Source organism: Nicotiana tabacum, chromosome 24 (assembly GCF_000715075.1).
Source record: "Nicotiana tabacum cultivar K326 chromosome 24, ASM71507v2, whole genome shotgun sequence".
In the NCBI taxonomy this organism is placed as follows: Eukaryota; Viridiplantae; Streptophyta; class Magnoliopsida; order Solanales; family Solanaceae; genus Nicotiana; species Nicotiana tabacum.
The window spans coordinates 104006465-104011170 of record NC_134103.1 but is presented as its reverse complement, the minus strand read 5'-3'; the positions used below and the strand labels follow the sequence as shown (position 1 = coordinate 104011170).

General features: G+C 38.9%; 1 long non-coding RNA gene across 2 annotated transcripts; it reads left to right on the top strand.

Annotated features, from left to right (window-relative positions):
• Positions 1 to 2353: 2353 nt before the first annotated feature.
• LOC107763617 (uncharacterized) lies at positions 2354 to 4464 on the top strand. 2 transcript variants are annotated; one of them, XR_012706471.1, is made up of 4 exons: positions 2354 to 2815; positions 2927 to 3287; positions 3562 to 3600; positions 4308 to 4464. It is a non-coding gene; the product is annotated as an uncharacterized LOC107763617 (long non-coding RNA). The 2 variants fall into 2 exon arrangements; XR_012706470.1 differs by having other exon boundaries at positions 2355 to 2815; positions 3562 to 4464.
• The last annotated feature ends 242 nt before the right edge of the window (positions 4465 to 4706 follow it).

The window sequence follows — 4706 nt, the reverse complement described above, 5'->3', positions numbered from 1 at the left end:
AAGCTACGGGAGTGAAAGTCTACAAGAGCTATGTCGGAGGGGGTGATAAGGCTATGTGAGCGATTGAGCTATGAGAGTCGAGCCAAAGAGCACGTTGATGTGCTTACCATTGAAGAAAAAACTTCAGACGGACATAAAGGCCGTGAGGGTCATTGTGTGATTGACTAGTGTAGGTCAATTACAAAGTTAGACACCAGAGGGTGCAAGTACGGAGGAACTTTCCAAGTGAACACTGAAAGGAGGTGAAGTGCAGAGGCATGCTTAGAAGATACTCGGGGGAGAACTGCATGGGTCACGACTCCTTTTGAGCAGGACTTCGAGGAAGTCCAACCCACAGGACAAAGGGAGCCGCGAAGTACATACCTGAGGGGGCAGACTCCGGGATGTCGTAGGCCATGATGTGTCATCGGGGACGATGACAGAATGAGTGTGGGAGGATGTCACAACCCGCACTTTAGGATTATGACTTCCGTCAGAACTGGTAAGAAAAGGCTCTTCTGATTCTCTGGCGTAGCCCTGTGTGCTCAGGAAACTTAGGCTTTTTAATTTTAAGCGTAAATAACGGGGGTATAGGTGTTGAAAGCTCAACCTGCCTCCCCCACACGTGCTGCCACCAAGCCGTATCTAATGAGATACCTTGAGGGGAACCTAAAGAGCCTGCCTGGATGACTCAAAGGAGTGTCCTAGGTATCCATACGAGTTAGGGAACTCTATGGACGACGCGACGCCTTCGGGCTAGCGTTGGGCACCAAACGAGCGCTGGAGGTTGATATGTGGGACAGGTATGCACCACGGGCTACCGAAATGTTGGACAAAGACCTCCGTGCCGATTGGATACTTGATGCACCTATCTTAGGGGCATCATGTGTCGACCTGTGAGCATGGCTTGGGTTCAGCCATGCGAGCAATGGTCGGTTGGCCTAAACGTGCAGTTGTGGGGCGACAGTGCACTAGACGGGATGGAAGTGTATCGTGAGGTCTATGTATGGGCATGGCACGAAAGACGCACATGACAATGTCCAAGGACTAAAGGTTGACTTACTCGGACGAGGCACAAGCTGGGTGTGGATGCAGGAGGCGAGTGTCAAGCTTAAGGATTGGGTTGTGCACGCGAGAGCGATGCTCAGTCTTAGGTGAAGGACAAGACATGTCCTTAGCCAACCCCCAGGGCGCGCATGGATTATGATCTTAGGATGAGAAGCGCCACGACATGTCGAGGCCAGGAGCCTAGATATCTTACGGGCGGCACAAGTTGGAGCATGCCTTCCAGGCAGGCTTCACCACATGCACATGGTCGTGCTTGAAAACCTGGGAAAGGATATAGGTTGGCCTGCAGTGAGGGGAACTGCAGGCGCCGCGGGGGCAATTTGGTGCCGCTGGCGAGCGTAAGAAAATGAGCCCGTGACATAAGGCTTTGATTAACCAAAGACCGTATTTTTATTTTAATTTTATAAGTATAAATCTTCCTTTGATTAAACTCTTCTGGAGTGCTTTCCACCTGTTTCATGTGACATTACAAGTGTAGATACTGGCTGATTCATTATGCTTTTTATGTGGTGTTTCCTTTGCACAGTGATGTACTCAAGTGTTTGATAATATGCCTGACATAATTGAAAAATTATTTTAACATCTCTTGAGTTCCGTAATGCAGTAAAGTGATCTATCTTTTAGGCAACATGACAAATAGTCATGAGAATTAGATCTTCGTATATTCATAAAACTTGGATTATAAAATCAAGCATAGGTAAATTTAACACAGTAGAAACTCATGTTGCATAGTCAAAAAATTTAGTGGTTAGGTTGTTCTTTCAATTGAGATGGGGATAGAGGCATACGATGTGCACAGGTTTTCTTTTGATTGATATTTTGCATAGGTTTTCTTTTGATTCATAGTTTGCTAATATTAGTGAACGTGTGAACGAACTGATTAGTTGAAATGAAATTTTGGCAAAAAGCATAACGTACTAAAAATACTCCTTTGTTGAACACATTCGACTTTTATTTGATTTTTTGATTTTCCACTAAATTTGTGCTTGCATGTCAGTCATTGCTCCTGATTTTGCAATCATCCTCTTTTTCTCAAGAATTTTATTATTTTTTACCAGGATATCATGGCACTAAAAGGCAACATCAATCAAATAACAACTGATACACCGGATTGGATATGTAAGGTCCAAATTGTCGACAAAGGTCGAGAACGAGAGGGTCCCGAGAAAAAAGTTAGATTTTAAAATCTGATTTTCGAGGATGAAGAGGTAATTATGTCTACAACAACAACATATATTCAACTTTATACTATTATAATTTTACTGCATTTGTAACAAAAAATATGACACTTTACAGGAGCAACAAATTCAGGGAGTTGTGTATGGCGATGTCATTTCGTATTATGCCGACAAGCTTAAACTCTTCCACACATATCTAATCTCCAATGAAATCCACCAATATACAAATTTTATTGGGTGCTTAATCGCTAGACTATAGTGGAACATATTGAGCCAAACAATGTGAGTGAGAAACCACTACTACCACCGGCGAAGTTGAATATCACTTCTTTCGACCACATTGCTCATATGACTCCACACATTGCTACAGAAATTGGTTATTCACCCGTATCATCTGTTACGTTTACCTTGATGAAATATTTGGCTTCTATAGAATAAATATATTCCCCTTATTATATTTCTTCGCTCTAGAAAGATCATTCTATTTTCCCCCAAGCAGATATACTAGGAGTCGTCGTCCGTTGTGGCTATCTAAAATATGTAGGCCATTCTTCAAATAGGTGCCGGGAGATTACTGTTATAGACAATCAGTAAGTACAATATTTTTACAATATATATACACTTACTTTTCTTTCCAACACGTAGATATATCCTTACGATAGATATTCAATAATTTAGTAACACATTCTCTCCATTGGCAGAAAAAAAGTAGTTTTTGCTCACTTTATGGGAGGACTTTGCTGACATTGAAGGAACCGAGCTTTCGGGAAAAATTGAAAAAAATGAAGGATATCCTGTAATTCTGGGAAGAAGTAACTTTTCGCCTTTATACATATATTTTATAAAAAATACCACCAACACTATCCTGTTTCTTGACTGCTTCTCCAGAATTGCTGGAGAAATTTAATTTGTGTCACAAAAATACAATTTCTTTCAGAAATTTCTTACCATAACAAAGACGAAGACTTGATAGAATCATGACTAAAGTGCCGCGGGAAAGTCTACCAACACTGCATCATAAAATAGTACCAAACGTAACTTGAAGTGTACACCCATCTCTGTGTAAGTTTCTCAATCCTTCTGTGTTTTTATTTCTTCTTTTTTCTTTTAGTGTTTAACCTACATCTTTGAGATTTGCCCTTCTTTTCTGTCTCCTGATTTTGCTTGTTACTAATCTTCCATTGGATATTAATTTTTCCGTTCTTTTTAATAATTTCTTGCTAGATTTTTACCTGCATGTCCGGAATGATATCTGATCTTTAATTACATGTTTGGAATACTGAGTCTTACAAAAAAACTGTATTGGACGGTCTAATAAGTGCCATTTTTGTCGCAGAACACCACTGAAGCTAACTCTCAGAGGGCTTTTGCTGATGTAAGCTTTTTTTAAAATTATGTTAATGTAGTTCAATTTCTTCGTACATGCTTGCTTTATGATGGCTAAGGATTTGATTAACCACATTCTTTTAGTTGAATGTTTCCCGTGTAACAAAAAATATAATATGAATGAAACATATTGTTTGGCATTCATCATCTTGAGTGCACAATATATCTGTCTCTCATGCGAGGAAAGCAAGTACATCGCCATAGGAGTCAATCAATTTACGACAAGCGAACTTTACTTTTTCCGGCCAAGAATCACTCTAATTTGTTATGATTTTGCTGTATTAAACTCTAATTTGTATTTCACTTCATTATCTTGGAATTTTTGCAGAGTATACTATTTATGAATAATTTGTATTGAATACATCTAAATAGGATGATAAGTTGAGTTTAGTTTCTCCGTCCAACGATCTTTCTAATTATGGCAGTTTACGTTATGCCAACAGACTTTTATGGTTTTGCCTTATTTGGTTCTAATGTAGATTTGTTTTTATCGTTCTAAGAATTTTGTAGATGCTTTGTTATTCTTATCTCATTAAGACTGACTTATAGATGTTCGCTGGAAAGCATCTTAATGTTACTTTTGTTCTATGATATTGATCTATAAAGCTTTATGAGGTCACTGTTATTTGTATAAAACATTTAGCCATGGACCATCAGATTCCTAAATACCCATTTAACCTGTTGCTTCTACTGCAGGTGGAGACTCAAAACTGTTTGATCTTTGTACAAATTAGCTTTTCATAGCATGTTGCTTTGGAATTTGCTAGATTCGATGCCGTTTATGTTTTTATATGGTACTGCATTTAGTTTGAACAAGCTTCTTAATTCATTAACCAAATTATGTTGCTGATTCTATGTAATTTTACTTTGTTTGCCATAATATCATGTTGGGCCCGTGCATAGCATGGGCTTCACCCTACTAGTTAATGAAGAAAGTAAGAAAAATAAGAACAAACGAATGAAGACATCAAACTATAGGATTAATAGCACATATGGCCAAGCTGCAAAAATCAGCTTATTTTGTGAAGTGTTTTTTTCAAAAGTACTTTTGGTGAGAAGCGTTTGTGTTTGGCTAATTCACTTAAAAAGCACTTC